This window comes from Micropterus dolomieu, linkage group LG17, assembly GCF_021292245.1.
Source record: "Micropterus dolomieu isolate WLL.071019.BEF.003 ecotype Adirondacks linkage group LG17, ASM2129224v1, whole genome shotgun sequence".
Taxonomy (NCBI): Eukaryota; Metazoa; Chordata; class Actinopteri; order Centrarchiformes; family Centrarchidae; genus Micropterus; species Micropterus dolomieu.
The window spans coordinates 11979883-12004146 of record NC_060166.1 but is presented as its reverse complement, the minus strand read 5'-3'; the positions used below and the strand labels follow the sequence as shown (position 1 = coordinate 12004146).

At 40.0% G+C, this 24264-nt stretch overlaps 1 long non-coding RNA gene across 1 annotated transcript; it reads right to left on the bottom strand.

Moving 5' to 3' along the window:
- Positions 1–4762: 4762 nt before the first annotated feature.
- LOC123985288 lies at positions 4763–22793 on the bottom strand. The gene is made up of 3 exons (XR_006828643.1): positions 22607–22793; positions 5435–5518; positions 4763–4793 (listed from the first exon to the last, which is right to left on the bottom strand). It is a non-coding gene; the product is annotated as an uncharacterized LOC123985288 (long non-coding RNA).
- Positions 22794–24264: the final 1471 nt, after the last annotated feature.

Below are 24264 nucleotides of genomic sequence, written 5' to 3'. Positions count from 1 at the left end.
ACCAAAATAACATACACAGTGGGTCAATTTTGATACAGTGGGATTTTAGTCCATGAGTATGGGTCAAACCTTATTTGACTGAGGCTATGGGTCACCATAAACACAGATTGGTGTCCACTGTTGTCTGTATCTCACAGTGAAATGTGGAGACGGCTCAGTTTCCTGATTTTATTCCTGTATTGCTCACACATACATGAATACGTGTGCTGCTTTGAGCTAAAAGCAGTAGAAAGAAAGCAAAGTACATTTTGATGTTCCCAGGAACAGCAGGATGAATTCAGTTTCTTTACTGAATAAAAGTAAACCAACAAGATTTGATTTGTGCTGATTCTCTTCTTCTATGTGATGTGTGGTTGTCTCTCTGACTTAAAGGTTTGGTGATACAGTGTTAATGTCAGTTGTGTGTGAGACTCCAGGGTGTGGACATGTCAGTGTACATCAACCACCTGAGCAGAATAATTGGTCCCACAGAAATTACAGTATGAACCATTAATAAATCATAAACTGTCGTGTTTTTCTTCACATACTGTACTTAACTTTCTATTACTGGGTACTCTAACACAACAGTACACAGTTGTTTTAGAGTAAAGTGGAGTTTTACTATACATATCTACAACCAAAACAGATCCTTTTCACAGTGAATTACATACTAACAGTCTTCCAGTGTAAATTAAAAATGCAGGATTGCTGTAACTCCCAAATGAACAGATAGATCTGTTGATGATCTAAATGTCCCAGCAGAAAACAAAATCTTTTTAATGTCTTCTGATGCTATAAGGTTTGTTAACTTCACTTGCATTTACACTTACAGTCACTATCTGTTCTATCTGGTTGTTAGAAGTTGCAACTTTGGCTGCACTCAGTCTTGCAGCAGTGGTAAGCATGATGAATAGGCATGAAAAGGCTGCTGTGCCTGCAGTTTGTTGCAAAACTGCAGAGAGAGAGAGAGAGAGAGAGAAAAAAAGCTGCTATTGAATCAATTAAAGTCATTCAGTTTACTCAAAGTAATAAGCATTCTACAAATAGAGACCTGCTCCATCAACATCCTGGATCAAGCACTTCAAACCCACAGAGCACAAGAGCATTCTGTCGATGATACTTGGTGCTCAAATGCCGTCAAAGTGGATGGACACTATTTCCCAAATGTCAAACCTTCTACTTTCTATGTGAAAATGAAAAGCATGTTATCATCACTATGGTATTGCTGTTTTACATTCTCCCAAACGCATATTCAAAAAATGCACTGCACAATTATTTCCTGGGCGTATGTATTTATATTTGTACAATAATGACTGTATAGATTTTAGGGAATAGATTCAGACTGTTGAGCTTGAGGTGAGCTTAAATACTGCTACACCAGAGTGGCAAATCTAAAACACACAAGAAATTTGTGTGTAAGTATTTATAGAATTGAACTCTTACATTTATGAGTTATTATGTGATGCCACATATCTTGATTGGATAGTGATGAAACACGTTCGGATGATCGCTGATTGCTGTGCTTAAATCACTCACTGACAACAATTGTTTGTGGGAAACGTTGCATGTTTCTTTCCACTGACCCATGATTCAAAACAGATGTGCATATCTGCAGATAGATATGTTTTATAAAGGCCAAGAGGTTAAGATCAGGTCTGTGATGATTTTATTGTTTGCTGCACTGCCTGAGATAAACAGTTTCACTACAGATCTGATACCGTGTGGTAGTGACATGAATAATGTATGAAAACATGCAGTGAGGATGTCAAGACAGAAATCATTTACACCCATCCGCCTTACTAATGGCCTTTGCGGTTTTGACTCCAAAATAAAACAAGGCTTGACCTCCTCTGAGAATCAGCACTCTCATCTTCTGTGACTGTGACAATACAATGAAATTTGTAGCTTTCATTGTATTGTTTTGATAAGATTCAATCTAACCTTTGCTTTGTTTCTGCCTTTGTGTTGCTGCTGACGTGTTAATAATAAAAACAGCTTTTTTTCTCATGTAAGTCTACCAAACAGACTAGCAGTCTGATGGAGACACAAAATATTAATTTACTTTAACAATATACGGTACCAGTGCCATAATCTCTGTACTTTCCAGAGATACACACACACACACACACACACACACACACACACACACACACACACACACACACACACACACACACACACACACACACACACATATATATATATATATATCAAATGCAGTAAAGATAAAATAAACTGAATGAGACAAATGAAACAGAGTTCACTTGCACTTTTTTATTTTTTCACTTGAGCCATTTTCTTATAAACATTAAAAACAGGACTAAGCAGTGAAATCATGGTGTGCTTTTTAATGTGACAGCAACTTGTTATTTGGCAGTCATTGCTGTGAATTAGTGATAATCACTGTGATTCACGGTATCATCAGTATCACCACAGCAGCAAACTGTTCAACTGCACACTGTCTTTCTCTAACAGGTCTGTTTGCTTATTCTTCATGTCTGTTGTTAAGTGGCAGAGAGGCTTAAATCAGACTGAAGTAAGGAGATGAATTTAAAAAAAAATATTCTCTATAACAAACACAGGGCTTAAAATACAGTATATTTATATAAATGCTCACCAAGAGATGCTGTTGTTGTGCATGTGTATTATGTTTATTGGAGATGCTTTAAAAACAACATAAACAAGCCTCCTCACCTCCAGATATAAAGAACAAACAAAGGAAATAAAATGTTGATGTTTGTGCATCCCTGCAGTTATATAAATTCTTAATCCCAGTGGGAGCTCTATACTGGAAATCAAAAGGAGAGACTCGTTTTCACTGTGGCAACAGTGAACAGTTGTAAATACTGTTTAACATCTGTTATTGCTGTACTTGCTGTTTGTTCAGATATTTCATTGTGGAAAGAACAGCAGGACTGTGATGAGGTTGAAAAGTGGAGGCTAAAACCTGCAGGAGAAATAAAATGTGAATACGAAAGTTGCAGTAGGTGGCATGATTCAGTTCTCTCTACCTCTGATCTGACATCACTGCTTTATTTGCAATATGTACCATTTGAATAACGAGCTCAGAGTGGGAGTTAATATGTGGGAGTCCAAGTGTTTCTCTGGTGAAGTGGTGTGTTAATCAATATGATGGAGAGGCTCGCAGCTCTCTGGCAGGTGTGTGTTTGTGTGTCTTTCTCTAAACTCAATTAATATATTTTAGCAAACCTCAACAAACAAACCAGAAGAGCCAATCAAAGATTGAGTAAATTTTCCACAAATGTTATCGCTCTCTCTTAGAAATCCAATCCATGCTAATACAATCCAATCTCAGCTAATAACACTGTAGAACAAAGTCCTATGAATGTGTTTTCACTTTCAGAGACCAATGTCCATCACCAGTAAGTGGAATAAATTAAAAACAACGTGGACATAATGTAGGACTTGTGCTTGTGGGGGTTTCTGACATTGTTGTCACATGACAGAGATGACTTCACAGACACATAATGCATTCACTTCCTGCATTGTCCCTTTAGGAGAATACCTTTCCTTTTGACTTTGAATTGTTTAACAGTATTCCCATCACAGATGCCCTTTCCCAAGGCTGCTCACTACAGTTTGAATTTGAATAAAGTTATTAATCTCCTCAGCTGGGTGTTTGCTGAAGGGATTACGTTGACTGCCTTGCTTGAGGGTACCCCAGCAGGAGTCTCAATAGTCAATTGTCAGTAAAATAACAGAATAAACATTTGGTCAGTTAGTCAGCTCCAGGCCTTTTGACTGTTATTCCATTTCAAAAGAACCAAAACCTATTCACTGCTGTGTTGCCCAGTCTTTCTCTGGAGGTGATGTACTCAGGGACATACAGTATGTAAGTGTTAAAGAGACATTAGCACAGTTAGGTTTATCTTTGTCTTTGTATGGAGGGCTTGGAGCACCTGGGAATGGTTGGCTGCCTCGTTCAGCATCCCACATATTTCAGGTTTCAGAAATCAAAAGTATTAATGACCAGTGACCAGGATGGATTTACAGACAGCGAGAGACATCAGTGGCTGCAGGGACAATTACAAAGAAGATGTTTTACTAACTTTAACTTGTTTTTTTTAACTTTTAGCTTTTTTTTTATGAGAGCACTGAGACTGTACCAAACAGTTCATGTGTGGGCCTTTAAATCTAACAAAGAGATAAGAGGCTAAACATACATTTTTAATTAGAGGCTCTTTTTCTAGCTGCCCTGAGAGGAGACTCCAGGTGTTTCCCTTCCAGCTGCCTCTCATGACTCATAGACAAGATTAGCTGCTTTAACATGTTCTGTAATTCCTCTTTGCTGTTTTCTGGTGTGACTTGACCCTCCGGGGACACAGGATTAGAAAGAAACAAGCACTAACCCTACCTCTCAGATACAGTCAGTTTAATTTGACGATAAACCAAAGCGCCTGTAAACTGGAAATATAGGGTGCAAGAAGACGGAAGGGTACATAACTGAGACTTTTTAATAAGTTTAAAGGTAATCCTCCTATATACACTTTGTATCACTAAGCTACACTTTGTGTTGTCTGGCTCCTGAATCACCCCTGCAAGTCCTGTTTACTCAGAAGTCGTTCTGTTGTTCAGGAGCAGAAGAATGGAGCTGGAAACTAAATGACCAGCCAGTCTAAATATCAGACGTGTCTTTTTGTAGAAGTACAACATAAGTTTTTAGATGTTTTGTTCTCTGTTGAGTTGAAGGCAGTCGGAGTTTAAGTCAGAGCTTGTAGCATTCAACCTCCTCCCTCTCTCCCCCTCTGTCTTCTCCCTCCATCCTGCTCTCACCTGCTGTCTTCAGGTCATACCTGCTGATGCAGAGTAATCCTTTTTATAGCATTTTTATATCACTCTTTTTGGATTAGGTGTAACCCAAGCAGAATAACATTTACTCAGGCGTTTAGTTACACACTGCATAGTCAGGCAGTGAAGAGGGCACTTTATTGTACATCTGCATTTTGTCTGCTGATGGTTAACACCAGACTGCAGAGAGGACATGCTAACTTGTTAAAGGTTCCCTTGGTGCAAATGCAAAACTGATCTATTGAGTAATTGAGAAGCTTTATTAAAATATAGATATTGCTTGGTACATTGAGGTGAGAAAGGTATCAGTATTTAATTAGATCTATTTCAGTTTTGTGTTCAGCTGTTTTAAGAAATAACTTCTGTCTGCTTAAGGTCTTTTCAGTCAAACACAAACTCTGCAGAGTCACACTGTGGAGGCCCAGTATTTAGCAGTGTGAGTGGGCTAGGGCACATTAGCCTGTGGACATAAGTACAGTATAAGTGCAGCAAAGTTACACTGGACGCACACTTTCAAAAGCAGCAGCCAAATGTCTCTCCCTCCCCGCAGGAAGCTGTGTCAGGGCTGACTGGGAGCTCCACACAATGATCCACTCCACTGGGATTTAGCCAACCAACATGTCCTCCAATCCCTCTCTAATCTCACCTATTCCCTGTCCTCTTCTCTATGATCTGAGCATCGAGACTTAATCTCAGTATAAACATGTTGGTGTAAAATGTAGCAGCATCCCTATAGAGAACAAAAAGTGGGAAGAGGCTTATAAATTATTACAAACATCTACAGTTTATAGCAGTGTAAATACACTTGCATCTTTAGTGATCTGATCATTTATTTGCATTATTTTTATGCTTTAATAATTGAATGACATGAGCTGATGTGATTTGCTGTGACTGATGTAGCTGTCATGAAGTTATTTTCTACATCAGACTGTAATATTTCCTCAGTATGTTATAATTCTTGGTTATAAGTGTGTCAGCAGCTTTGACAGTGTGGCCTTGGTGTGTTGCTTCCTAACATCTCTGATGTAGAGGGAGGAGGAGCCCGGTGGAGTTCTGTATGCTGGTTCTTTCAGTGTGCATTGAACAATCAGTCAGTGTATCACTCTGACAGGGTAATGGCTTCTTTCGGAGGTGAATGCAGGAATCCTTGTGACGAAGCTGTTTGTAACCAGTCTGTCTTCAATGTCATGTCTACAATAGCAGAGAGCTTGTCTCAGATGACTTTCATTCTTGGAGGGTCACAATTTCCAAATATTCAGTGCAGATCACGGCTTCTGACCAAAGCCTCAACTGTAAAACTCCTGTATTCAGAGCCCAGACAAAGCTAACAGCATCCTGTTGAGACTTGATTAAAATACACTGAAGTAAGAACAACAACAACAACAACAAAGAACCAAGAAAATAATGAATAAGTCAAAGTGAGCTTTCAGAGGTTTTACAAAAGCTTTTCTAGCAGCACATAAGAAGCTGCCTGTTTTTCCTCTCTCCTGTCAGAGAGGTTGTGGCTGCTGTTCACTGTTTACGCACTTACATGCTGGATTGCACTCTAGTGCTCTACACTAAAAGAGATTTACATTGCACTCATACAGAAACACACATGTGCTGGGTGCTGTACCACAGATGTAGACAGGCGCTGCTGTTTTGATGATTAGGGTCATGCTGGCTGTGTTGTGGGTTTGGCCACAGTGTCAGGAGAGGCGTCAGGAGTGGATGTTATGCACAAAGAGGTTAAGAGAGACACAGCAGGCAGGAGGCAAGGAGAGAGCAACACAACATCACTGAATGCATACAGAACACACACACTGTCCGTGTTTGTACTGTGGATTAGAGAATAATTTCACTTAACACTTGTGATGAATTTGTTGTTTATTAGTGTTCTGATGAAGCATCTGGTAAAATTGTTTAATGAGACAGACAAACAGAAAACAAAACAAAAAACAGAACAATGGGAGGGAAGTAAAGAGGTAGACAGTAAAGAGCTTGTGTTTCCTGTTTCATCCCAGTTGTCTAATGGGAAGCATACATATGACTATTGAAATGAAAGAATAATATTACCACAACACATTTTTTTCATAAACTGTAACCACAATCTTTCCCCACCTTTAACCAAGAATTTTCACCACCTTCACCGAACCATATCTTTACCATAGTTTATTTTGAGAGCAAACATTTCTTGTAAAAGTGAGAATTTTAAAAACATTGGCATTGGACACAAACAAATTTGTTGTGATTGAACGTAATTGGGTTGTTGCATAGAGTCCAATATGGATGTTCTTGTCTGGTGATATAGTTGCGCTGAGGTTTGTGAGTAGTCTTTTGGGCCAACAAAGGAAGTTTCTAACATGAGTGGGTGTAAAGACAAGGATAAAGCAATGCTCTTTGACATGATATGACATGACATGATTGTCTGTATCAAGTAGGTACTGTATGTAATGTAAATATTTTTTCATATTTAACTATTTTATCAGTTATAAAATGGTGAGAGGGGCGGACAAAGCAGACAGATAAGCAGATTTTTAACTGCCTCACAGGCCAATCTCAGCAGCCTGTTTATCATCTGATATCCACTAAATGCATGCAGCTCAATCGTTTTTCATGCTTGGGTTTTTCCAATTCTCTGTTTCTGATTAACCAAAACAATCATTTTGGTAACTGTAATTACAGCCTTTTGTTCAGGAAACAATAGCCTGCACTGTAGAAACAGTATACTCCAGCAGCTTGTTTACTGTTTTCACAATAATGTCCAATGCTGGAAAAGCACAACATTGCTATTCAGTTTAACCTAAAAAAAAATAAAAAAAAATAAAACTCTTCTATTTGTGATTTTCTGAAAATACCAAGACCAGTGAGAAATAAAGGCGGCATTAAAAGACAACAAAACAATTTGTTAGATGGGACAATTCCAGTAGCAGCTCTAACATAGACACAGGCTGCCATAGAGAGAGAGACAGGCAGAGACAATCATCTGTGATGTTCTGTTATTTATCTCCATTTGTTACATCTTGGGCATTATCTCTTTAGGATGCCCTCCAATTGAAAGATGGATGTCTGTACGTTGCCAGTACGTCTTAGGTGTCGGGAATTTGGAAAACTTCTCAGTTCTTACTGACAAAAATGAATGCAATGATTTATGTAATTTATTCTGAACGTTTAGCATATCCCAAACATACGTACGCTTTTTTTACTCTGTATGTCACAATGTTTGCAGGTGCGGGCGGGAGTGAATACACATGTTGCGGTAGAGTAACACACATGTTGCGGGAGCAGGCGGTAATGGTCACAAAATCAGCCTCTAGTATAGTCCACAGAGAGATAAGAGATGGGAGGATATGAAACAACTTCAATACAAACAAACAATAACACAAACTAAACACCATGTTGTTCATGATTCAGTTATAATTCCCAGTAGCCTCGGGGCTTCAAAAGGTTATTGTTTCAGCAACAAGCAGCGAAGGATAAAGGATTTAGATCTTCTGTCTGTCACTTTACAGGAAACTGAAGACTCATAAACCTCAGTTATTTCAGCTGTATTCACATTCTGTAGGGACCTCTGAGTTTGAAATTTCATCTCTGCCGAGTCACATTTAGAAGCAAATTCTCACATGTCTTCTTCAACAAAAAAAATATAAACCTGGCACTGTGGATTTAACTCGGTCCCAGAGGAGAAAGAGAATGACTAGACAAGGAAGAGAGGGGGGAGATAGAGAAAGAAGAAACTAATGATCTTAGAAAAAGCTGGTGTACAGGTGATGTGTTTTATCAAGCACTTGGAAGAGGTCTTGACTGATAACCCTTGGCTGTGCTGTGATCACTGTCATCCATTTTGCTGTATTGCTCTGATATCCTCCTTGCATCCTGCCTTGGAGTTGAAAACATAAACCAATCCTGATCTTCTCACATGGTCCTCTAAGATCTGAACATAAATTTGAGGTTTGGTGCCTCAAAACATATCATAACCCGATCTCTACTGGGCTCACCTCAATCACAGCCGTTGTGCTCAGTTGTGATCTGGGAATTTGTAAGTATATTTTTACATTATACTGTTCCATCACATACAGTAAATAACAGTACTTTGTCTTTAAATGTTCAGGAATTAAGTTTTATCTTCTCTCTCCATAATTCACTAATCTCACAGTGTGAGGAAATGTGCCATTAAACGAGATTTTGATATGATGGCTGTGGCCAGAAGAATAATAATGTCCAGTTGCCTGGCAGAAAAAGTAGAGCTAGTTGCCCTTATGGCACAGACTCACCTAACACAAGGGCGACTGACCTGAGATTGAAGATCATGACCAAGCTGGACCCCCAAGTACATCAAGATTGCCAAGGCTAAATGGCAAAGTACCCTCTGAACGTCTGCTAGAAGATGTGAATGCAGGACTACATGCCATCTCTACTAAAACTATTACCAAGACCAATGAGCTGATATATTCCACAGCAATAGTCAACCTAAGCGATGCTTGGCTATAGGATGAACCTTTCTTTATCCCCCATGGAGGTAAGGCAACAGACCAAGATCAAGGCAACACAGATATATTTTAGTCAGCTCTCAGACTTACAGAAAGGTGTAAGGAAGGGGCTACCCAAGAAATGCAACAAGTAGTCTATACATGAGGCCCTGGAGACTGCCAAAGAAAGACTCACCGCTCTGGCTACCTGCCTAAATAGATACAAGGGAGAAGGAGAAGCCAGGAGAATAAACAGGATGTTCTCCACCAAACCATCCAAAGTGTACTCTCAATAGCTGGGTAATAACACATGATCAGTGCCACCCAGGGCTGAACTGACTGAACAGTACTGGAACAAATGGTTCAGAACACAGTAGAGCATCTGGTTTTTGATCAACTCTTGTCACTCCATTACTTAGCGACCTGCACTGGCTACCCATGGCCCCCCAAATCAAATTCAAGTCACTAATGCTGCATACAGAGTGACTACTGGGTCTGCACCTATACTTCATAATATAATCTTATGTTCCTTTTCGGCCACTGAGCTCCTCCCATTAAGGCTGCCTGGCTCTGCCATCCCTACACAAAAAGCAATCTCAGTCCCGGCTGTTCTCATCTGTAATACCACAATGGTGGAACAAGCTACCACATGCCATCAGAGCAGGGCGTCCCTCTCTAACTTCAAGAAGCTTTTGAAAACTCATCTCTTCCAAGAACACTTATAACGCCTCCAATCCCTAACCTCTAACATGCACGTCCTATGTCCTTACAAGTAGCTTGTATTGATTGCACCATTTAGTTAACACTTACTTCTTTCCCTAGGTATTTCCCCCTTGTCTCTTTGGACAAAAGCATCAGCCAAATGCATAAATGTAAATGTAACACGTGGGAGAACGAGGCATCACATAACACCAATGTTCAGTGGCTAGTGGATCTAAGAACAGACTGCAGGAATCTCCCAGAAAAAGATCCAGTAACCTTTACAATGGCAGACATCCAAGAAAGGGTGTCAAGTATGAGGAGATGGACAGCATGAATGCCTTTCAGCACAAAAGAACCAACTGCTGATGGATGGAACCCCCCCAGAATGTTTAACCCAAGGACAGACAATCGTGATCATGAAGCATCCCCAGAAGGGAACCATCCCATCCAACTACCGGCCAAAAACCTGCCTCTTCACAACATGGAAGCTCCTGTCAGACATTATAATGGGTAAGGTAAGCAAGTAGGCACATGGCTAAATACATGGATAAGGCCCAGAAGGGAATGGGCAGTAATACCAGGGAAGCCAACCACCAGCTACTAGTTGATAGAGCAGTCATTCAAGACTGCAAAACCAAGCAGACCAACATGTGCACTGCCTGGACTGACTACAAGAAAGCTTACAACTCAATGCCACATACGTAAATACTGGAATGCTTGGAAATGTACAAGATCAACAGGACACCAATAGCCTTCATCAAGAACTCAATGGGGCTGTGGAAAACTAATATGGAAGCCAAATCAAAGCCAAATGCACAAGTCACCATCAAGTGTGGCATATACCATGGTGATGCGCTATCACCGCTGCTGTTTTGCATAGACCTGAACCCACTGAGTCAGATCCTCACAAAGAGTGTCTTACACATACTGTTTCCAGTCACCTCCTCTACATGGATGACATCAAGCTGTATGCCAGGAAGGAGCGACTCACATCAACTCACTGATCCACACTACCAGGATCTATAGCAACAACATATCAATGTCATTTGGACAAGACAAGTCTGATCGGATGGTATCAAAAATAGGGAAAACAATCAGAACAGAGGGGGTTGATCTACCAGAAGATGACAACATTGCAGATATTCAGGACAGCTACAATTACCTTTGGGTCCTGCAGGCTAACGGAAACCATGAGGAGGCAGCAAGGGCGTCCACCACAGCCAAACACCTACACAGAGTAAGGCAGGTCCTGAAAAGACAGCTGAATGGGAAGAATACTATTGGTGCCATGAACACATACGCCCTGCACCTCACCCAAAATCCAGCACCCTGAGACTGTACACTTAGAGTAGCAGGGGGAGGCAGAGGAGGGGGTGAGTGTCAAAACCACTGTCAAGGATGAAATGACAAAGACCACTAATCATGGTGGCACAAGAACAGGCAGTGCATGATCAATAGAGGCTGGGGTCTACCACACCAGGTGGGACCCCAGGTGCAAACTGTGAAATGATGCCCCTGAGACAGAACAGCACATAGCAGCAGGGTTTAAGATGCAGGCAGGAACAGCATGCATGGAACGCCATAACCAGGTAGCTGGCATTGTGTACGGGAACATCTGCCATGAGTATGGGCTGGAAGTCCCAAGGTTAAAATGGAAGACACATCCTAGGGTAGTTGACAATGACAGAGCTAAGATCCTGTAGGACTTCAAGAACCAGGCTGAAAAACTGGTGATGGCTCACCAACCAGACATCATGTTGGTTGACAAACAGCAGAAGAAGACTTTCACAGAAACGGTAAAGAGCCACCCAGGTAACTGAACATGGGGAGGGAGACAGACAAAAGGGAGATCACGAAGGCCACCCAGAACCACAGTGGGGTGATCTCTCTCACTCTCAATTTGTGCAGCTTCCCCAGCAACTTGCGGTAACCCCCTCGGTGACAGAAACATTTGGATGTTTCACATGTATCTTTGAGTCAGTATATCAAACATCAGTTCTTGTCCTATAGTAATTATACAAGCCTGAGTAAGTGCAGCCTTATGCTCTTAAAGCCATTCAGGAGGTTCACACTGGTAAATGGTCTGATTCAGCCGCTCCACTCTGACTAATTTCATGCTGATTTCTGTTTGGGAACAAACATCAAGGAAAAATTAGAAAATATCCACTAATCAGCATATAGTCTGTGAGTGTTTGGGTGGTACAAAGTGGGCGTAGAAGGAAAGCAGTGATCCACTTAGATAAAACACACACACACACACACACACACGCACACACACTCTAACATGGTGACAGCTGCATGGTGTTTCAGCCTGATGTGATTAATTATCCAATCCATTGAGATTATATTGAATCAGTAGTTATTAAACACAGTCTTTTTGATTCTAATATTAAATTCAGCTCTCATAACCCACAGCTGCTTTGTCTTATAATACTTAGTTGCTCGACACTTTTGTGAAGCTTTGTAATCAAATATTTGATCCCACTGTTTGGTCCACAACAATTGCTTGAATGTTACTGTCACTCCTTCTTAGGCCTTTTTCATCATATAGAAAATGTTTCCCTCTTACTTGATCCAGTTAGCTGCTCAGTGTCTGGATGCCAGAGGCAGAGACAGATGAGCTCCAGAGGGAGACAGATACTGGGAAAGGTTGGAAGGTCATGTGTAAGGATGGCTGCTCTACTGTTGGGGGTTGTCAGCAACATAATTATAACTATTCAATAAAACAATTCATTAGAAAACAACCAGCTTCATGAAAATGACAAAGAGTTCATACTTTTTCTGCCTCTGTACATACTCTTGAAGCTTCACTGAATCCAATGCATTTTTAATAAAAAAACATTGTATGCTTTAACTTTGTGACAGTTGGATTAGTACTGGCACAAACTGAATGCTTTTATTTCACAGTCAAATGCAAGTTGTATTCTAGACAGAGTTAGAGATAGAATAGAAAATAATGATTGTGAAGTTAGAAAAAAGTGGTCTTGGGAGGAGAGAAAAGGTGATAGGGTAAGATGACTGTTTCTCCTGTCAGGGAGAGAAGACGTGAGGAAGATGAAGACAAAAAAAGGATCTGAAGGGAGGTGGGAGGAAGAGGGGAGATGTGAAAGAAGAATGCAGGTTGCTGGCTCTTCCAGATGATGAGTCTACTTTCTAGTTGTGTGGGTGAGGTCTCAGTGTGCCCCAGAGGAAGACACAGCTCAGTGTCCAGGAAGAAGAAATATAATATTTTAGCTGGGATAATGGATCGACACTTTCATGATATGCTTCTTTCTTGATTCCGTCATTTCTTCTCCTCCAGCACATCTGACACCCTAAAGGTGTAACTGTTTTTGTTACTTACTGTGTAAAAGTAGTTTGGTTGCCAAGTAATCAATACTAACCACTGACCATCGTCTGCTGCTGATGACTCGGTGAGAGTAGGCTGTGGTAAAATTTGGACTTGGAAAGGGCTTAACTCACTGGACCATGAAATAAGAACATGTACCAAATGAAATATGTTGTAAAGACTATTTTCTTCTACTTTATCCAGTCTGTTTTGCTGTGTGACTCATGAATAAGGAGTTAGGGACTTTAGCTTGGCTAGTCTTCAGTTTGATTTGATTATAAATGATTAACGTGGCTAAACTTCTTCAGTGACCTCTAGTTGTTTATGAGACATTTGATAAACAAACTGTTTTATGACAGTCTGTAGCATGTTCAGTACTGTCCATTGTTGTGATTACAACAGCTCAAACTAGCTCTGCTAATTGCCTTGATTTGCTGGATCAGGTCACCGGTCATTATCACAATCATCAGTATCATGTAGAGGATTTCTTGGTGGACTGAATAAAGAGCTGAGGTTTCTCCACTCGCTCAGCTGTTGAAATTAGATTCAGTTTTACACACTGAGAAATAAATGTAAATGGGATGATGGAGAGGGGGGAAAAAAGTTTATTTGAACCATTAATTTCCAAAGAGAGAAAGGACAACTTTTATAAGAGTGACTCATACAAGGAGGGAAGCTGCAAAACTAGGTCTCTCCCTGTCTCTTCCTGTCATGCAGAGTCACTTTGATTTGGGGAGAGGGTTATTGTTGTTGTGTCCTTTGTCAGGTCAGTTGTACAGAATTGCCACTTTGCTACTTAAAGGTTAAAATGAAATGTTGTATTAAAGAGGCTCAGAGTGATGCAGCTTCAGGTTATTGTCTTTCCTCTGGCCACATTAAAGGCCTTATTTGTCATGGGGCGCTGAGTGCAGAAGCTGAGAACTGAGGTATGGACCCAAATGCAGACTGTAGGCGAGGTTGTTGCAGTTCCAATAAAGATTTATTAACACAAAACTAAACAGGCTTACGCTGGGAGCTCAGCAGCAAATGTTCAAACAAAAGGGTACTCCAAACAAAATATAATCCAATAGGAAGAATCCAAGAACAAAGTACAAACCAATGAAATAATCCAAAAGGGCAGGGAAGGCACAGAACACAAAACAGACGACGCAAGGACGTGACAAAGACTGAACACAACTGAGGACAATATACTGGTAAACGAGCAGGGAGGGAAGCACAGCTGAGATACATCAGGTAATCAAACAAAGCTAGACAAGGACACCAGGTACAGAAGATTAGCAAAATAAAACAGGAAGTAAAGTTCACAGGAACACACAAGGACAGATCTACCAAAGTAAAATACAAAACATGGAAAGACCGCAAAATCAGGACACGGACAGAGACGGGACCAAACAGGAGACAAGACTACACTAAAACATGGAGATATAAGACTAAGGACTAAGACAGACCATAATGATAAAACACAGAAGTACACAGATCAGGAAAACACTAAACATGAACGAAAGCACAGGACTAAGGAAATTATAGCAAAAACCAGAAAACCACAAGGAAAAAATACAACACACAACATTATTACCCATTACTCCCCTGTTTTAGTTGTCATCTGTCATTTGGTTTTCACCTTTGGTTTTCTAAACATGTTCAGTAAATAGGCTGCTCTTGAATATACATTCTGTGTGCTTCTGTCCTATTTTCTATTAGCTATTACTCCTTATTGCATCATATTCAGCCTGCTGTAAATGAATTAAAATGGCGTGTGCTTTCCTCTTCAATAGATTAGTTCAATACTTAAGGTCAAGATGCAAAGATTATGCAAGAACTAAAGGTGTGCGTGTGCATGCTGTGTAGTGAATCATTTGTCCTTATAACCAGAAGAGGCAGTTTTAATTGACCTTGGTATTAAACTTCATGTTCTTGTATGACTGCAGCCATTATTTCTAAATTGACGTGGACTGTATGACTGCAATCATGAATTGTTTCTTTAATGTGAGCGACTTTATACAGGTTTAAACAGGTTGGTCACATTCTTCTCTTTTCTTTCTGTTCATCTTTTTAGAAATTCAGTTTAAAGTGCTTCAGTCTACTTCAGGTCTGACTGCTATATAACTGTAATAACCTGGGTACACAGTAGAGAAAGGTTATGTATGGCTCTAATGCTTTTTGGTGAAAATGCCTCTATCTGATGTCTCCGTGTGTCTGACTTTGTCATTTGCCTCAAAGAGGAAAAAGGATATTGAACTGTGAAATGAACACGTTGTCTGTCATTTGCTGTGTGCACTGGGCTGAAACATTGTCTGTAATAACTCAACTACCAGTCTCAGTTCAGATCACTGAGATTCCACAGATTTCTCACTCTGCCAGTCGTTTTATAAATATTATTGAAGAAAAGAAAATTCTTTAGAGAAGGGTTTGTTCTTTTCCTCTGTCTTTACTGTTAAAGTAAGGTCACTCTGATTAATACATCCTACAAGGCTATAGGCTGGCTAAGGTGATTATATTGTTGGGGCAGGTTTGTTTTCTTTTAAAGACTTGAGCTTTAATACTTCATTAATACCAATTAGTAACTATTTCTACAAAGAATGACTAACGCTTCTGGCAGGGGCATCTGCTCTGTGACCGATGTGAAAACTTTAAACTGGATTGGAAAGTTGCAAGAGTCTGATGCATTTATTTAAATTGGTTGTCAACATGCAGGAGATGAAGATACTATTGTATGTTTAATAAGAACCACAACTAGGATAGTAAATAGTATTATGTTTTAGATGTGTTTTGAAGTTGTTTTATGCGCATGTTGAACTGAACCTATGCTTTCTGTTCTTCTTGTTTCTTACAGGTAAGTGCTGCCAATGATCTCCTTCTGAAGAAAAAGAGAGGGGGAGAGATGTTTAACAAAGACTCTCTACTATCTCCAGCACCATTCATTTCTCAGTGAGTTTGTTATTCTTTGTTTGTATAAAGAGGAGATAACTGTATCCAGAGGGCTACTTATTAGTATCTTCAGATGATAAAGCAAAGACACAGGCTTCATTTACAGATACGTTTCCTTTGTTGCACCACACAAACACCCAAGGAGAATCCTAATAGGAATAAACAGCAGCTCTGCTTGGTCATAATTGCAGTTGTTTTTGTGGGAGATGCAAAAACAAGTAAGAACAAGCAGAAAGCTTGCATAGTGTGGGATGACCTTGGTGTTTGTTCTCTATTGTTTGGATTAGCTTGTTAGATTTCTAAGTTTCCCTTATAGCAGAACCAAGCAGATATCTGTGTTAGCCTTGTTACCAGTTCCAGTGTTGGCCTTGTGTTGTAGCTGTAAGGTGAGGCTTTGTGTTATCAGAGTGCAGTAGCTACTGGACTGGATGCTTATACTGTATGTTATACATAAACCTTCATGTTGAAACACTGGAGCAGTGTGAACTTCAGAGGTATACACATGCATCTGTTCAGAGCCAGTGGCAATATCGCACAGAAAGGAACTGGTCTCTTGATGTGTTTGTGTGGGTGTTGTGGCTGAGTGATATGTGATAGAAAGCATGATGGCTGACTAACACAAATCAGCTGTAGCCATTCTCTCCACCCAAAAGGATCCTTGTTCATCCCCCTTTTTCAACTCTTGGTTTCTTTTTCTTGATTACTAAAAAGTCATCCTCCATCTCCTTTCAGCACAACACTAAACTACATCTCACACATTTCACTCAGTAGACGTAGGCAGAGATGGGTAGTAAAGAGTTACATTTACTCTGTTAAATGTACTCAGGTAACTTTGAGTAAATTGTACCTGTCAGAGTAGTTTTAATATATCGTACTTTTACTCTTACTTGAGTAGTTTTTAAAGGGGCACTATGGAGTTTCCAGTGGCCACTAGCAGTGCGGTTTTAAGATTGTTTCCTGTACACGTGCTGGCTTGAACTCATGAGTGAGCATAATCCGAAACACAACCACTTTCAAACAGAAATCCTGCAATAAACACAGGAACACCAGCATGCAAGCTGTGGCCTTTCACTCAGACATGTTCAGGCTCTGTTACTTCAACATTCCCGTCTCAGAGGCAGATCAACACCGGCTCTGTAACATTACTTCATTCAGCACAGCCTGACGCATATTGGCACAATCCTCCCGGAAAAAAGGCACACAATATACTGGAAACTCAGGTAACCGCCTACTGCAATGTTACAGTAATATTATCATTATATTATTAATTTATCAGCTGCAGGTTGAACTAATCCATGCTGGTTACATGATCACGGTACATTTACTGCATTTAGCCGACGTGCTACAGCGTTAGCTCGCCTGCTGCTTTTCAGTAACTATCTTTGCTATCTGTGTATCTGTCACCGGAGGCTTTTTATAAGTTTTAGTGTTAGTTTTAGTCTTTGTCGCTGCACGATGCCAAGCTCAGTTCAGTTTAGTTTAAGTACAATCAGAAATATTTGTGAAAAGGGACACCCTTTTTTAAGCCATCTGCAGATTGTACAGAGGGGCCCAAACACTAAGCATAATATATATATATATATATTTATATATATATTTTATTTTGTATTTTTTCAAACACTGACACATTATCTAAATAAATACTACAAATAAATGAAGCCTACATACAGAAAACTCTAAGAGTAAACTACCCTAATCCTACTACCCCGTGGTCCCAAGAAACTCATCAGTCTCTAGCTCATTCATGGTTAAACAGTTGAAATACAATAAATGGAGGTGAAATACAATTGATGGACAGCTAAGAAACTGGAAGATAGTGGAGGCCCCCTTTGGAGCCACAAACAACAGGTCCCTAGCACCCTGAAGGCAAGTATGACTGAAAAGCAGTTACATTAAAATCTAAACCTTTATTAATCAAAAAATAGGTATTACAACAATGTGAAGCACAAAGAGACAAGTTGGCTGAGATATAAATGAGCCCATAAAACACACACTAGCTGACATGCAGTAACTATGACCAGCAGACACGTTAACCCAGTGTTAGGGGAGCTCACACTCAATGTACTAGGGGCAAGTTCATCACACACGGAGAATGCTAAGCCAGACCATCAGAACAGAACAAAACAAGGAAAAGAAAACCACCAAGACAATGACTCACTACCTGCAACCCAAACTAAAGAAAGCAGAACTCTGTACAGTTGTTGCATTAATATTATTTTGTACCCATGTATGTAGGCTATAAAAGATAATAGATCAGATCCCACCAACTACGCAGCCGATCCCTACCTGGGTCTCCCCAGCCTCCCCCTAACGTTACATGGGGATCTCCTCGTAGCAGCGGTCGCCACCTGCTACGCTGCAGCCAGACGCCGCCCTGACCCCGGGCCCTCTTGACGGACACACAGTTCACCACCTCTTCACGCGGTAGGACAAAAGCAGAACACACCCGCGGCTCACCAACAGGTGCCTATCGGCTAATAACCGTGCGCACCGCTGCACTCAACTACTGTGTTTCTCCAGCTTTACTAATACTTTGTTTTTACTCGACATCATCTGAACCTGTTTGGTCTGATGGGCTTCAGCACATAAACATTTATTTTTGTGTTGTATCCTTACATGGAGGCTGTGTTTTGCTGTGAGCCGGTTGTTTTATGGTGTTAGTGGACTGCATGTCGTTAGCTGCTGTGTTGTCGCTGTAGTACTAGAGAGGCTCGGGAGCGCGCACAGGGCTGAATCCGACCTGGAGACCTCACATTAAAAGCAGAATAGTGGCTGATGCAAGTAACGGAGAAAACAGGTGTGTGCTTCATTTCTAAGTGAGTTTTGAGCCTATTGACAATAAGGCAATGACAATTTGATTAATTTAATTGAAAAACTTACAGATAGTCCATTTAAGAGAAAAATCATTACTTTTACTCCGCTACATTTGGATACACTCATGGCGCTACTTCGAGCACACAGCATGGTAGTATGGCTTTCAAATGGCACTAGCAGCTAATATTTAGGCTACAGATTTAAATTTAACACACCGTGCAGCCAGCCCCCTCTCCTCCCAGGGCCTTCTCAAAGCGTCGGTATCTGATACCCTGAGATGAGACCGTGTTCGTGCTGCAGGATTTGGTTGTGAAGTCAGTAGGCTACATCGTGCTGACACTGAGCTGACAAAAAGCAGTGTGTTGTTTTAATGTTAATATGTAGTGTTGGAGTCAAGACCGCCCAAACCGAGACCAAGTCAAGACCAAGACCAGAGTTTGTCGAGACCAAGACTTTTAGGGGCTGAGACCAAGTTGAGACCGAGACCAAGACCGAGGGAGGGCGAGACCGAGGACCAAGACCAGTTCCCCACATTACATGACACACAATAAAATGTGGAACGAGATCACAGGTACTTCTCAAATTGATCTGGAAGATCCACATTCCCATAAAAACACAGATACAAACATTACATTTGAGATTACATGAGAGATAGATGCGGTCGAGACCGAGACGAGACTATCAAAAAGTGGTCTTAAGAAATGTTATATGTTTTGTAAAAACCCACACCTGTCTCGAGACCAAGACCAGTCTCGAGTACTACAACACTACCATTTTTAATAATAAATGGCTGCACACAGTATATCATGATTAAAAACTCCTGCTTTCTGCCATCATGTATTCAAGCTAACAGTGTACGAGCAGTCTGGATTTAACTAGTCATGCTCATTTGGTGTAGCTTGATGAAGACAGACCAAATTATGCACACAAAAAAGACAAACCAAGACAAACAGATGATCTTCCTCAGGTAAACCTGAAGAAGTGAACACACCTGTATTTACTGCTCATAACAAACAGCTGTCACTATTTATTGAAGCAAGGAAAAACTGAGAAATACTCAAATGATTCAGAGAACTCCCACACCCAAGGGTAATTTGGCAAGAGTATATGGCAAAGAGGAAAGGGTAACTTTTTATTCAGTGACCAGATGTAAATACTATTGCTGGACAATATGAGCAAGAATATTTTAACCTTTTAGGTTAAATGGTGGTAAATGTAAAAAAGTTACATTTCCACCTACTTTCCCAGTACTGGAATTGAGCAATTGAGACTTTCAGCAGTCCTTTTTCTCATTGTCTTGTCCACAATGTTGGCAGGTAAGTGTATACAAAGAATATATAAGGACAGTACCCACCCCAGCGACAGCCTGTTCACCCTCCAACCTTCTAGGAAGAGTTATCGAAGTGTCTGCTGCCACACCAGCAGACTGCAGAGCAGCTTTTCCCTCCAAGCTATCAGACTCTAAAACACAAATTTATCCTCAGCACTGCTCCATTGAACATTGTTTATTTCTGTTTACCATTTTTATAACTGCTTCTGTATAGGGCTGAACAATTTTGGAAAATAATCTAATTGCGATTTAATATGATTTAAGCTCTTTACCTTCTGTATCATTCAAAATGGACAAGCAGTAAATCAGTGTATAGTATGACCAACACAATATTAGCTAGATTGAAACTTACACTGTTCTTTCTTGTGAGTCAGGCCTGTGTTATGATGAAATTAGGTGATACATGAAATGAATGAATGAATTATTATTATGAGCTATGGTGGAGAAGAAATATCAAATTTTAATAATATGAGAAAGATAATTTGAGAGTCAAGTCATGGCATTAAATTTATATAATATCATCACGTAGTCCTACCTACAGATCACAAGAACAACTAAGTTTACTACAGTGTATTATACAGTAAGCGCTCAATACAAAACCCACAGTTCTACCGCCAATTAATGAGTCCTTATCTCAGTTCTAATCTCCTAGGTGTCCATCTTTCTGTATCCCAGTAAGCAAGCAAAAAATACTCAGTTTGAGGTTCAATTAAAAAGTTGGCCAATGAAAATAAAACCAAGTAACGTCTCTCGGGTTTAATAGACAAGCTTAGTAATTCTCCGACAACACCGGAGTTCCCTCGCAGCCTCCGATGCTGGTTAGCAGCGCGCTGGCTGTAACTCGGGACAGACTGGGCCTCTTTTGGACTTGTGAGTTTGGTTTGAAATGCCGTTTCACAGATATTTCCTGAGCTGACTGGTGGGTGTGTGTGTGACACCAATCACCACAATACGCTTACTTTACTACATGTAGCTTTCTATTGTGCATTTTTCCTGTCTGCCAAAGCGGCGGATGGCCTGAAGATTTCACCCACCACCACCAAGTTACACGGGGGTGCTACTTTCATTCCCCGAGTGACACTAAAGTTTCTGTCGTGTCAGCTTCTGTCAAGTTTAAGGCCATTGTACAACAACAAGTCAAGGTACAAGTAGTTGAGTGTAATCGCAGCCTTTCCGATTTGAAAATTATCACATTGCGATAATATCGCAAATGCAATTAATCGTTCAGCCCTACTTCTGTATTATTGTATATTGTCTGCTACGTTTCAGAAGGGAGGTACAAAGCTCAATTTCATTATATAACATGTTACATTGTTCCTACCTACCTAGTCTTCCTTTGTGTCTTTATCTGCATATGTGTGCATGTATAAAGTTAATTTTAATTTAAGGACATTTGTCTGCAAATTTAAATTGAGCTAAATCAATTAGTTGATTAATTCATGAGTTGATGAATAGAAAATTAATGATCTATATGGTTTATTTTCTTTCTTTCTGTAGGTAGCTGTAGGAATGAAATAAAATGATGTGCAATGAAAATAAAAATGTTGTTAAATTTTTTTCATGGTTATATTAAAGCTACACTTTGTCTATTTTTGTATTTATGTGATTGTTTATTTAACATTATCTTATTTAATACATTTTAGGTCCATACATTAGAACTAAAAGTCCAGCACTCGAAATTTCACCAAAGATATTAATATGTTGGTGCTGGTCCAGGTGGTCAAATACCCTGTATTTCTATGCTGAGTTTGAATCAGGAGTTTAGCATGTTTGATACTAGTGAAATATAAAGATCAACTTTATTCAACAAATATTATTTGTTTAGAAGGGATACACTGCCAAATTGGTTTATAATTAGCTCTACATGGTTTGACATACAGTAAGTAACATTGGACAAAAGCAGCCAAATTAATGTAATGTAAATGAGGAATGAGTGGTCTTCAATCATACCTCCTTCAAACTTTGCTACACTTTCGTTTTTCAAAGAAAGACAGGGTTTTGAATTAAAGAGCAGCGACAATCCACCGCCAGATTAACTGGACGAGGTACAACGAGGGATGTGGTGATTGCTCAGAGGAGAAGAAAGAGAGCCCGGATAGGAGCGGTGCTGGCCCAGCTTAGATTTAAGGCTGATACTAAAGGTCCGGTCTGGACAAAATGGGACTCATGTTGGCCAAACAATGGAAATGAGAGACTGCTGTGCCCACACAGAGACCTGCCCCATCAACGTCCCAGATCAAGCATTTGGCGGGCACACCATTTACCAACCTGTCAGCGCAATACTCCGGCAAGATGAGAGGACTTGGACTCATGTTTAACATTGATGATGCTTGGGCTCAAACACAGTTAACATGGACACTGTTTCTTAAATGTTCTGAATGTCTGATGAAACCATATTTTCATCTTGTTGCTGCTGTTTACATTCTCCCCAGATGCAAATTCAAAAAATGCACTGTAGAATGTTCGGGGTGTATGTATGTATATAAATAACTGTAGGCCTTTGTATTGTATTATTATATTTTATTTAAAGGTTACCATATTTTAATACACACTTAATTATCTGTTTTCTGTATGTGTAGCATGAAGCAACTTGTGTTGTAATGACAAATAAACTACCATGTACTTTGTATGAAATGGACACACACACACACACACACACACACACACACGTTTATTTTTGAATCTTTTGACTTTTGCTTTGTGGGTGGAGCCTAAGTAGAATCACACATATAATGCGACATCACACATCACACTCTGTGATGTCACAAGAATTGTACTTTGATCCTACATGAGATATCACAGTGATGTAGATTCATTTCTACTTTTACAACACATATTGTCTTTGTAGAAAAACTTGACCTTCCTGTACGGATAAGAGAGGTATCATACCTTTTTCCAGTGATGTCAAGTCATAACTTGTCAATCCCAACAATGGAAAAAGACTCAAACAAATACCTGAGGTGGAAACTCTCAAAGTTACAAGAGAAATATCAGAAAGAAAGGGAATTCTGGTCACAGGACTGCATTAAAAACAGCCAGAACGTCCAGATTCTGAAAAATAGAGTCCAGGATCTCCAAGAGGAATTGGCGGTTACAAAGGACAGGGAGAGTGATCTAAAAAAACAGTTAAAGATCATTGCTGTGAACAGTGAGAACCATGGACTGGACAGAGCTGCATTGGAAGAATCTATCGAGATCAAGGATAAAAAAAGTAAAGCCATTCAGGCAAGACTCCAGTGGCAGCTAGTTAACAATAAGGAACACTACGAGAAAACGTTGGCAGAACTAAAACAGGAGCATGAACATAGGAAATTACGCATGCAAGCAGACTTTGACAGTAGGCTGGTGCAGGATCGTGAAAAAACAAACAGTCTTTTTAAAGAGCTTGAAGAAAAACATCAATGTGAAGTGGAAAAAATTAATAACCAGTGCCAAGACATGGAAGAGGGCCACAAAAGGGTGGTGGAGAACTTACGAAACCTTATATCAGAACAAGAAGAAGCACAAAGAAAAAAAGACAAAGAAGAAGAAAAACTAAAGGAAGACACTAGATGTCAAAATGTCCGCCAACGCAAAAGCCTTGAAATGAAGATAGGGGCATTACAAAAGAGGATCACAGAGCTGAAGAAAAGGGAAGATTTAACTCCCAAGTTGTCGGCATTGGAGAACACAGTCCAAGAAAAAAACAAAATCATTGGAAACAAAAACTCGGAGATAGCCGCCTTCAAAAAGGACACTCAAGAAGAACAAGAGTATTGGTGTAGAGAGAAGGACAGAAACGCTATGTTACTTGTTAAATTAAATCAAGTGAACGAAAACTGCCAGCGTCTAGAGGACGAAAAAAGAGAGGATCAGTCCATGCTCAAAACAACAACAGAGGAGCTAAATAAGGCCCACCGAGAGATTGGCAACCTGACTGAAACTGT